Source organism: Zosterops lateralis (genome assembly GCF_965231275.1).
Source record: "Zosterops lateralis genome assembly, chromosome: 4".
Lineage (NCBI taxonomy): Eukaryota > Metazoa > Chordata > Aves > Passeriformes > Zosteropidae > Zosterops > Zosterops lateralis.
In genome coordinates, this window is record NC_139765.1 from 35,509,463 (window position 1) to 35,522,313 (window position 12,851).

At 38.0% G+C, this 12,851-nt stretch overlaps 1 protein-coding gene across 6 annotated transcripts in view; it reads right to left on the minus strand.

Annotated features, from left to right (window-relative positions):
* The window catches only part of SYT1 (synaptotagmin 1), a 345,379-nt gene that overhangs the window by 297,596 nt on the left and 34,932 nt on the right, over nucleotides 1–12,851 (minus strand). Inside the window, exon 1 of one of the 6 annotated variants that reach the window (XM_083859067.1) lies at nucleotides 4,213–4,233. The exons of the other annotated variants lie outside the window; for them this stretch is intronic. The gene's annotated coding sequence lies outside the window, so the exon portion shown is untranslated. Of the gene's footprint in view, nucleotides 1–4,212; nucleotides 4,234–12,851 lie in introns of those variants that run through there. 6 annotated transcript variants of the gene reach the window in all.

Consider the following 12,851-nt stretch of genomic DNA (forward strand, 5'->3'; position numbering starts at 1 on the left):
TCAAAAAAAACCCCTCCAACAGAGTCTGGAAAATAAATCAAAGCTGGATCAATCTCTATTGTCAGCTACGATAGTATGAATTTGACGAAAATGTTAGTATTTTAATGCTCAGTATTTATGCTCACAAATTGCTTTGCTGACACAAAAGATTTCAGTAGTCTTATTGTAAAATTTATCAACTAGCCTTTTTTCATAGGCCCCTTCTTAAAACACAATTGCAGTATAGTACAGAAAGTGGTCAGGTTCTGATGACAAATACAGGTCAGATTAAATATTGCACATGAATAACATACTGCCACCCATATTCAGGGAAACTTGACGTATACTTAAACCATTTTAGATGGTGAATGAAAATATAGCAATGTTTACTGAATTAAATAACCAGTTACTCAAAACAAAATTTTTATCTTACCAACAGACTAACTGCAATGCTTATTACAGCCTTTCTTTCCTTCACCGGGGGTTCTGTATCTGGGATTGTTATGGAACTTAGGAGCATATCAACCATACCCAAAAAGCAACTTTTCATTGATAGACAAGCACATATTTGTTCCACTCTAGACTTTTAAGCAAGTTCTGGACCTTCTTAGGAACAAACATTACAGCTAAAATAAGGAAAAATGCAAGATATCTTACTTGCTCCTTTCTTTGCCTTTATCCCAGTGCTATGGTATCCTATGAATGAAAATCTAGGGTGTCAGTCATTGTAAATGCAGTGTTAGCCCAAAGCAGTGAATTATTGTCACTCCGTCTCTCAATGAGAAACATTGTAAGTAAATGTACTAATTTAAGTAAATGTACTAATATAAGTAAATGCCTCAAGTAAATATACTAATCAAGCAGGCTGAACCAGTTCTTGGTTGGTTCCATTCCCATCTCAATTTAAGCACTAGGACTAGAAAAGAAAGATCAAGAAGAGACAATGAACAGAAACATTTCCTATTGCTTGGAATGAATTGTCTGGAATCCTCTTCTAAGTCTCCAAGAGAAAATATGGAGAGACTATTATCTCTCATCGAGTTGATGAATTGTTAACTGTTTAATCAATACAGAAAGCAACATGTGTCTAACAAACAGTTATTTATGTCTGTGAAGGAAGAGAAGGATCTTTATTGTAGTTAAGAAATACACTGATTAAGGAAAAGGACAAATAAAATATCAATCTGCATTGATCTCCTGAAGGATTTCAAGAAGGAAATTAATCAGAAAGATGGATGTAATCAAGAGTTACTGAACTGCAGAATTCCTGGGCACCTGAGAATCTCAGAAGTACACAGCAAGTCTGCTGGATGAAGGGAGAATACGGAGAAGGTGGGAAGAGAGGGAGAAAAATACTTCTGATGACATTTTTGTAGTAGAGAAGTCTAGCATAATCTACCTTTCACTTCTTTCATATCTTTTATACTTAACAGACATCTTACATGTATTTCACATCCAGTAATCAAGCTTGTGTTCTCCAAGTAGCCAAAGAATAAAGGAGCATGTCCATGTACATGCTGCAAAGGGCATATAAAGAACAGGTATTCAAATGGTCCAGAAGAACTGTTGTACAGTAACAGTGATAGACTGCAGGGCTTCCTGGCATGCAGAATGCCAAACCTGTGAAGATGCCAAGGGACATTTCCTCACACTGTCTACTTTTATTATGTTGTACAGGGTTCTACCAAGTACCTTCTGTGGCTTTGAAACTGATTGGATAGTAAGTACAGTAAAGAGAAGCAGTTTGCATTGTCTCAGAGCCTACACAGGATCAATGGTAGGAGCACAGACCAAGACTTGGCAAACTCTGACATCTGCAATGATGTCACTTGTAAAAGCTTCCTACATCATTCCTCTGACTGCGTAAGTTACTCACTATCTGCATTGTTAGGAAATGGAACAGCAAAGTGAATATTAGCATAAAACATGCAAAAGAATTAAAATGCTATAGTATGAGAATATAACTTGTGTCTACTTGCTTCCCATTTGTAAGCTATGCTTGATACTGGTTGAGTAAAACACACACAGGTAAAAAGGTAACTGGATTATGTTATGCAGCATAAACTGTCCTCTGGACCTTAAATATAGTAAATTACCATTGAAAAAATAATAAAGGCAGTAAGGTAGTCACATTAACTAAACATTGTGGAACTCACCTTATTACAGTTTGTCTTTGCACAGGAAAACTGTAAATAGTATTATAGTACAAATTAATATTGGTTCCTACTGTAATCTCACAAGTGTGAAAAAGAGAACAACTACAAATATATTTGTCAACAGTACCACAATATTTATTTTACATCAGTAATCTCCTCAAAAGCTCAGGCATTGGAAATTTTAGTTTCATCTGGACTTGAAAAATCTAAATAACTGAATTTCTGAAAATCATTAATCTCTGAAGAGACAAACTGTTTATGTTATACTGTGCTCAGTCTGAATTCCATATAGACTCAACAACCTCCTACATAATGTAACTGTCCTGGAATAAAATGAGGTTTTTTCTTTCTTTCAGGCATAAAATACAGGAACACTAGAAGCAGAGAACAGTCTCTAGTGCAGCATTTGGGCTCTATTAGTCAAAGTGTTGTATTCCTTAAGTATACATCAGAGGATAGATGTGCACATAAAATACCATATGTCAGTTTCAAAGCTATAATTTACATAGTTATTTAAACTTATGCAAATAAGGACATTAAAGCTGAGATACACACCAATAAAAGGAAATTATAAGTTAGAGCTGCCACATTGTCCTTAACTTCCTGCGAGTGACTAGGTGTAGCAGAACATATGGCACCCCCACTCTCCCACTGTTCCCACTGCTCCTGAGAGAAGGCCATATGGGCTGCAGTGCTTAGACACAACAGGGCGCGTTAGCAACACACGGCAGCCTCACCTTGCCCTTTAACTCTTACAGAGCTCATGCCAGCTACTTGGAGACAATCCTTAAAATCCTTAAGCTGTGGTCCTTTTTGTCCTGGTTACTTCTCTTGGTTCTTTTCACAGAGCAATATGAACTAGAAGGAGGAACTCACATCTGTTCCCTGACTCAGCCTGGAGAATTCCAGATTTTCAAGCAAGGTTCATCAGATTTTCTACCCTACAACGTATTCATGAAGTAACTTGGTGTAAATCACAAAGACCTCTCATTTGCAAATTGTGGGTCCTTTGCCTGTTCCAGTCTGGAAGTAAGGATCACAGAAGAGTTTATCTTCTTAAGGATGGACTCAATCTCCTACAGTTTTCCCATGAACAAAATACTGAATATAACACCTGAACAACTGTTGTGTGTGTCAATGTTGGTGAAGTTTTAAGATCATAATACAGATGATGCTGACAACCAAAGGTAAGATAATATATTAACAATAAAGAGGTTTGTTTTCCAAAATGGCAGAGACTCAATTTTACCTGGTCAAACAAAAAATGTTTTTTTTCTAGGAAATTATTATGGTTATCTTACCAGCTCATAGTAAAAATTAGTGGTTTGTTTTGTTTGGGGGTTTTTTTCCACACAAAGCTATTACCATTCCAGGTTTTATTTTGCTAACTAAACAAAAGGACATTTATAAATTTAGCATTTATAAAATGGCCTCTCTCTAGTGCATACTTAATTTAAGATCTTTAAGTGCTTTTAAATTAAAAACAAACAAACAAACAAACAATCCGATTAATATAGATCTATAAATCAAAGGAGATGGATAATGTATAATAAAATCAGGGAGATTAACAAAAAAAAAAAACAAACAAACCCTAGGGATCTAATAAACACAGATACTATGCTTTTAGGGTTCACCTGTTCAAAAAGTTCATGGTTTCTTCCAGATGAAAGAATATAGTAGAAGATCAGAAATACAAATCTCACCCATGCACCTTCCCATGCTATTACTCAAAATACAGCATCATTTTATTACATAGCTTTAGTGAATCCATCAATAAGAACAGCAGAGCTGCTATCTTTTGAAAACTCCTCAAGTTTCCTGAGACTGTCTACTTACTCCTCTCAGCATTAAACTGTCAAAAGCTTAAAGCTTTACAAGACATCTTAATTCAGACCTATAAATTTAACTTGACCGTATTTGAAAATGAGTAGGTTGACAACTGCTATTTGTTACCATGACTGCCTGTGAGGAGTTAAAAGAGTCACAAGACAATGAAAATACCTGAGGCAGAAGTGGTACATTTAAACAAAAAAAGACAATATAGCTTTTACTACCCTAACTCTACCTAGCTACTTACTCCAGAAATTGCTCCTGGAGAAACCCGTACATCCTTTCCATGAACCTTCCCCTTTCCTACATGATCATGTGAGACTCCACCAAAAGGCTCACCTGCTCAGAGGAGGAAGCAGTCTGAGCGTACGTAGAATGTCTGCATCGTGTGACGTGTCTGCTACTGACACATGCCAGAAGCCACGGCTTACAGATGCTCATGCTGTAAAATGCTCTTCTGGGCTTAGAAAAAGCTCTGCCAGTCAGCTGGGAACACACAAAACTGTAGCTTTGCTGCAGTGAGGGGAGGTAGGTCTGGATTAACTGAATCTCTTCCTGACAGATTGATATTTGTGCTGCAGTACTATATATTCCACGGTAGGAGAATCCATGGGACACACGCACAACAAAACAAATACAGAATAAGAAGAAGCCTGAACGGCTATTTACTCTGCATATTTGAATACACAGTTGTTGACAGTTCTCCACAAGCATAGCCTTAGTGTAAATTACTTCAGGATCACGGACAACTCTGTGCAAGTTAATCAGACCTCAGACTATTATTTTTTCACTCAAATGAGGCCTTAGTCATACCAGTTTCTTTTATTACTAATCATATGAAGTTTAACAAGAGTAAGTGGAGATTCTGCTCTGGGAATGGGGCAATCCTGGTTGTGTGCACAGACTGGGTAACAAGAGGCTGGGGAGAAGCACGGCAGAAAGAGACCTGGGGATCCTGTGGATGGCAAGTTGGACATGAGCCAGCAGTGCCAACCCTGTCCTGGGGGGACATCAGGCACAGCACTGACAGCTGGGCAAGGGAGGGGATTGTCCCACTCTGCTCTGCACAGGGGCAGTCTCATCTCAAATCTTGTGTATAGGGCGTCACAATATAAGACATGAAGAAGCTATTAGAGAGCATCCAAAGGAGGGCAACAAGCATGATAAAGGGTCTGGAGGGGAAGGCAGAGGAGGAGCAGCTGGGGTCACTTTGTTTCTTCACCCTGGAAGAGACTGAGGGAAGACCTCATCACGGTCTTCAACATCCCTACAAGGAGAGGGGGAGGGGAAGGTACTGATCTCTCTCATGATCAGTGACAGGACTCAGGGGAATGGCACAAAGCCAACTCAGGGGAGGTTTAGGTTGGAGATCAGGAAAAGCTTTTCACTCAGAGGGTGGTCGCCCTGGCTCCCCAGGGAAGTGGTCACACCACCACGCCTGAAAGAATGCAAGAAGTATTTGGACAATGCTTTTTAGGTACATGGTGTCATTCTCGGAGTGTCCTGCAGAGGGCCAGGAGGTTCACTTGATGATCCTGATGGGTCCATTCCAACTGAGCTGTTTTATGATTCTACTGCCTTATGTGAAGCTTTTGTCACAAGAAGGAGACAAAAACTTTATGACCACAAGACGAGAGACTAAAATATTCCTTATCCCTCCTGTTTGCTACAGGCTTAAAAAAAATTCTCTCTGTTTAAAAATAAATAAATAAAAGGATGTAACGTTATTAGTAATTCCAACAGACGCTGCCTTGGGGATGTTCCCACAACACTATGAGCTGCTAGCTTGGGGAAAAAACAGTTTGAGTTCTATTTACATAACAAACCCCAATACTACAGGTTAATCACCAAAGATTTTCTACACCTGCACTGAGGAAACCGAGTTGCAGATGTCACTGTGAGTTGTCAACTTTAAAATGTGCTTATAAATGCAGTAACTCACAATAATGGTCAGTCCATGTAACTCATCATGAAATATGAGAAGAGAAATAACATGAGGTCACTTTACTACTGTTTTTTTCCTTGAGGAGTAGTTCAGAGAGGAAGCATCCTTCTGCTGTGTACTGATCATATCTGATGTCTATCTAAAATGTCCCAGCTAGTAAGTGAGGTTAGCTAATGATGCATTTATTCCCTGACTGAAGTATACTAGGGCATACTGTTCTCTGTTGACACGTTGAGGAAATCAGATCTTGGCAAACCCTAACAATTATGGAGTCAAAGTTTTGTGGCAAATATAGACCATAACCAAAGAGACAGGGACCGAAAAAAACCTAATCTATTTTCTTTGCGAGTATTTCTAAATGAAGTACTTGTATGAGATCACATGAGTGCAGAAAGGTCATGAGCCACCCTCCAGGCCTTCCAAAACACCTTGTGGAGTGCAGAGATACGCTGGACTGCTGTGCTACATGGAGATGGCCAGTGGTGCTGTGGGTGGGCAGATTTACTGGGGTCTTACGCTCTCTTCTCTCCTTGCCTGGAGTTACAGCCTCTCCTAGGAATGGCATCCAGTATTTGGATAAAGAGTAGTACCAGCCTTTCAGATGACAATGAAGGATGGTGGGAAGAGTCATCACTGAGAGGGAACCTGAAGGGGCAACAGGGGCCAATTAGTAAAAAAGAACAGAGCAGCTGCAGAACTCAAACAGAAAATGGCACACAGGGGGAAGGCTACACTGAAACGGTCATCCTTTAGCGATCCTTCTGCTGCTGCTGCTGCTCAGCCCGTTTCCTTCTCCTACTGCTGAAATTAGCCACTCAGAAAAAAAGAATGATGATGTGCTGAGAAAGAGAAAATTTTCCTCTTCTTCAAGCTGTGAAACATCTTCACTGAGCAATACTTAAACGTCAACACCAACATGTTATGGTCTACAGAAAAATGCATTATTATCAGAAATCACAGATGCTGTTGCATTTCATAGTCCAGGTGGATTACGTTGTCAAGAAATATTTTTTGAGAACAGCTCTTTGAAGCCCCAGCTACATACCCTAACTGATTTAATCTGCTCTATACATAACTGAAATGTACCAAGGTCTGAATTTCTTACCTGAAGATGTACTTTTCCAAAGTTCAGAGCTTATGGCCTGAGATCAATTAATTTAGCTTAACTTTGCCTAGCTGTCCAAAATAATTTAAAGGCTAGACCAAGATCCTTGGACTGAAGGGCTTGCCACAACAGTAGGACTGTCAGTTATTTCCGGAACAAGCGTTTTTTGAGTGGTTTCAGTTTGCTGCTTTGGGTTTGTCTTCTTCATGTGAACTTAACTGTTATGGACTCACGTTTTAGTAGGAAATTTCACAGCTTTCTAATTTTAGAAATATTCTAGGCAAAGTGACCTATGTGTTCCCACAACTGTAAGAGTGAGCCAAAGATTCAGCTAGTCTTTTTCCAAGAGCATGGCTCTCCAGTCTTTGCCAACAGCATTCCTTGTGAGAAGAAAAGTTTATGAACAACAGCAAACCTCCAGAGAAGTTTTTTTCATTTAGAACAGTGTATTTCTCTATTTCATAAACTGTGTAATCTCCATCCTATTAAGATGCCTAAGTAAGACCTGTTTTTTTTCTCTCTTCTTGGTTTCTTTTTCTCTCTGTGCTTTTTATACCTGGCAGGATTGCTCTGGACCTTGGAGCTTTGTGGTTTTTGCATTTCTTTGTCAGGTTAGATTTGCAGATTGGCCAGAAACAAGACAAGACTTGTCAGTGTTAATGTTCCTGGCATTGTCTCTTCACAAATCTTCAATATTTGCGCTTTTGCTTATCTGGTGCAATAAAGTTCAACTACATTTTGCATCTGATTAAGAACCAGCCATCCAAAACCATTCTCCCCCTTGCATCTGAAAAAACAAAAAATGTACATACCGGAGTTAAACTAATCTATTCCTTTAAGAAATAACACTGGAAAGGCTACATCCAAATTAAGTATTCCTCAAGTATTGCAGATGGTTCCACATGAGTTACTGAAAAGTTTTCACTTTAGTGCACCATGAATCAGACCCAAAACATGGTGCGTTGAAACTAAATTACTACTGTTGGATCAATAAACATATTTACTGTTCTCTAGTCTTGCTGATTATTAAATGGCTTGTAAGGTCACACAAACAATTTTCCATGACTTCCAAAATGGTCATACCTAGCAGTTAACTTTCTTTTTCTCCTTAAGCCATATTATTTTATGATAGGCTCAGATGGACCTATGGTGTTCTTCTCCTTTTAACATTCCTTCTTAGGAGTAAAAGGTTCTTCAACTGCTATCCAGGCTTGCTGGTATCTAGCTGATTAATCATTAAAATATGGTTCATCTTATTTTATCGCAGAGCTCACAACACCCACATTACACTTAACTAATGTTTTTTTAAGTACACAGTCATTGTTTAGTTGCTTATAGCTCTGGCAGACTGAACAATGGGGCTAAAATAATCCATGCTTCATCTCCTACTCTGTCAGTCTTCAGAGGAGGGGGTGGAAGAGACACGACTAGCTTGTAGATTGAAATACTGATTTTCAAAAATGAAGCTGAGGCATAAATATGTAATTTTCTATGTGCTGGTATTCTTGCACTTCCATCCACCTTCTCCACACTCTTTCCAGTCCACTTGTTTTGTTTAAAATATGAGAGGATATAGGAAAAGAGTCAAAACCACTGACCCATGAAAATACATGCAAATTTGATCAGGCTGAAGCTATTAAAAATTGCTAGCTGTGGCTGATCCTAAATCTGACCTGTTATTCTTGCTAGAGAAAGCTGGCACAAAACTAATAACACTATGAACTCCACATCCACTTCCTCCAACATGCATATCAATAATGTTTTGCATTTTACTGGTACCATGTAGAGCAAGATACGACCTTAATTTAGCTTTCTTGTGGGTCTTAAATTTTATATCAAGCTTTCAGTCATCCATCTCAGCCGGACAACATAATGGGCAGTAGACAAGACTGAGCACTGCACAAAAACTGAGAATTATGTCTGGAGACTAGAGTCACTGATCAAGAAACAAATGCTTCTTCTATTCCTGTATGATCATAGGGAAAGAAACCTACCCCAATACATGAAGACAATGGAAATAAAGTTGCCTGGGCAACATAATAGTCAGCACTGCCCAGGTTTTTTAGTGCTTGACTTCACAGCTTTTACATTAATCTTCTCTGTAATTTTATCCTGCATATATGTGCTTAATTGTGAGAAGAACAGCTGAGTTCAACAGCTGAGTTCATAGGCTTATACCCCAGTTCCACAAAATGGTCTCTCACCACAATAAAAGCTGAACTGTACTTTAAGACTGGAAGAATATCCAAATATAGTGGTATGCTGCTCCATGTTCTCTCTTTCTGTTAAAAAAAGAAACATTTTACTTGTGAAGAAAATGTAGTATTTTCTCATTTTAATAAGAGATTATGTTTAGCTTACAGATATAACTAGATTTTCAAAACAGCTTGTCAGCATGTAGCTGAATTAAGCTTAATTAATATTTCTGTATTTCACTTTTTTAAAAAAAATCACTGTCCACTAAAAAATATTATGTTGAAACAAAAGGCCATACGACAAGGCACCACAAAAGCTGTCACTCCCTTTCCCTGTGCAACTAAAACCTTAATTTAGCACATGTTACAAGTTGTAGTTTTACCAGGCAGGGCTGTATTAAATGATAAACTCTTTAAAGTCATCAGCAGTGTAATTAACATTCAGCAGTATCACAGATTATCATTCCTACAGTAGGTATAACTTCATCTATAATTCACAACAAATTAAGTTTTTATAAAAGAAAACTGAAGAGTAAAACTTAGTTATTTTCTAGCTCCAATTTGAAATCTCACTTCCCTATCCTATCAGAAAAAGGGGGAAGGAAGATTCATGCTTATTTATTAGAGCTGTTCATGTAATTGGACTCTTCCTGGCAAGAGCAATTTCCTCGTCAAAGCTAGTAATCATAGCACCCACTTTTGTTGCTACATGATTAATTTTTGTAAGTTTAGTATATATTACATAATACCTGACTATTTTTTCAGTTGTTTTGTTTTCCTTTCAGAATGATTATTCTGAAGTGTGATTAATCTCTCATTAAAAGCCAGGGAAAGACTCAGACCATCTACAGAAGTAATTGCATTGGTCCTTGAGGTCTGAGAAGTGCCTGCACAGTCCAGAATTCCTGTATATGCAAATAAATAAGAGGTTTGGGACATTTTTTTCTCTGAAGTAAGGTGATAAAAGAAGTGTGTATTTTTGCACCTAATGTGAGTTGAACAGTTAATAATCACACTAAAACAAAGCAACCTTGACAAAAAGGAAGATGATTCTATTAACTGAAGTCAGGTTAGCTTGCCATTTATTCATGTATTACAATCCAAGTAAACATTACCTAGAAGGATGCAATCATCACCCTGCCAGGAGTATATAGACACTATAGACTGATTAAAATTCCTCTTTATGTAACTCACATTCTATTAGAGTTCAAAGCCAGATTGTTGCCATTACTCAAGTTAGCATAACAAAGCAGCACCACAGATTTCAGGAAGAGAAAGGACTTCCTGAGAACTGTTTAAACTTCAGCATTGAACATGACAGGAACATTAATTCTTTGGTGAGAAGTGAACATGGTACTGAAAATGGCAACACGATTGTTCATCACTTTGTCCTGTTACTATCTCTGCATATTTGTCTTAAGATACTATTTTCTTTAGAAAGAACAACATTTGAAAATGTTTGTTTCCAAGCATTTGCTCAGAATTTTGCACATCAGTTCAGAAAGAGTGTTTTGAACAGAAATTGTTGTCTTCTGCAATCCTGCAGTAATTTCTTCCGACACCATGACTTTTAGAGACCCTATCACACATGGACAATAATGAATCATTGTCTGTCTGGGGGCAAATCAACTGTCACAGCTGCAATTTCTTCTGCAAGAAGAGAACCTACCCCAAGGAGTCAGAAGGCAGCCACATGGAAAACCTCTGAGCAGCAGGATGAGTTTACTGGCTTACTCATTCCTTTCATTCCAGTGTTTGCTCTTGACTTCCGATCTTAGCTTATCCTTTGCTCTATGGAATCATTATCAAGGACTCCTGATCTTGATATAATCAGTATTGGGGATTTTTTTTTCTCTGGCTCCTCTTTCTGCCTCGATGGTGAATTTGGCAGAGTGGTGTTTGCTTTCTTAATCAACAGGCTTTCCTACTTGCCTGCAAGAGCCCAAAGCAGGTAGACAACAGGACCTGCATAGCTTCTTTTCTAAGTTCTCTTTTCTGTTTAAAAAAGAGCATAGCCTATATTTGATTAGAGGTTTCCAAAATGTTCCTTTCAACATTTATCTAAACAATCTTTGCCTTTATCACATCCATATTTTACCTTCCTCTTTATCTTTTCAGTAACCCTGTCCTTCTGCTGCATAATGTTATAGACACACAGGAGTAACACAGGTGCCAGACAGAAAGTTTTACCAATTTCGATTAGTTGAGATACCACGACTTCAGGAGACATGAGGCTTACACTGCTGATTCTGCTGCCAGTGATGACATCGAGCCAGAAAAGAGAGTCAAGTCAGAGAACATGAAATCACACCTACATCTTCATCACCAACACATAAATCTTCGTGCTTTTTTTGTAGGGCATATTTATCATCTAAATAATGCCAAAGAGTTTGCAAAAGAAAGAAGTAAATTAAAATCCTGAACTGCTTGCAGTGATCTCATTTAGCAAGCTATGACAGCCACCAAAGTACACTATGCTTTGCCACTGGGCAAAGCAAAAGTGAAGGATACCCTTAGTTCATCATAACAGAGAATAATGATATAGTGATAAAGTTTTACTAAGAAGATTTCTAGATGATGTTCCAAAAGCAAGCAAACCTCGGTGACTTTAGTGTATGGAAATGAAGAAATTTAAATAGTTATTTTGTATAGTTAATTCCTTTAATTGGCAAAATCCAACAACAGAGAGAGTATTTACTTTCGAGTTATACAAATACTTGAAGATAACCCAGTATTCAGACTATGAAAAAACAAAAAGGACCAGCTTTTTCAGCCTAATTAAAGAATAAAACCCTAGCAAATCATGTTTAAATAAATGCATAGGTTTTAAAACCAAAGAGTAGGACACTCAAAAGAAGATAATTTTATAACACATACTACAAACAAAAATTTGTGATTTGGTTATTCCTGGTGAGTTTCTGGTTGAATTTTACAAACAAAATAATCCATAACTCAATATAAAAGGGAGTATGTATGTCTGGAAGGAAGGTGGAATAGCATGCTAGCAAATAGGAATTTAATTTTTCAAGCTTTACATCCTAACTTTCTGTGAAGACTCCAGTTAGTTTAATCATTAGCATGAAAAATTACCTAACACTTCCACTGATGACTAATTTTGCCACCCCAGTGGCAGCTGATCAAATCTCTGTTGCTGCACATATGCTGAGCACATAGCTCACAGAATGTCTGGCAAAATACTCAGTATTTTTTCCTTCACTTGGATTCATAAACCATGTTATGTCACTCTCTTGCTTGGGCTCCTTCCACCTTTTCATCTTTCCATTCTGGTATAAATGCCTGTGCGAGGCAACTAAGAGTTTTATAACTTGTTAAGTGTTTTACAGGACTCAGAATACAACATCAAGAGAAGCCCCAACAAGCCACATGCTGCTATCAAACATACCCTTAAGTACACCAAGCATCTTCCAGAAATGGGATGCAGACATCTCATGGCTCTTGCATAGCACCCAGCAGCCCTACAGACAAATCTTACACCATCTATGCAATACCAAAAAATATAGGCGCCTCTGTCTTTATGGGTAAGTCAATCAAGTTCCACACCTGACGCTATGACACTAGATGATAGAAAAAGCTCACAATAATTTAAGTTCAAGTTAGCAAACGAAAGGTCTGACTGAAGA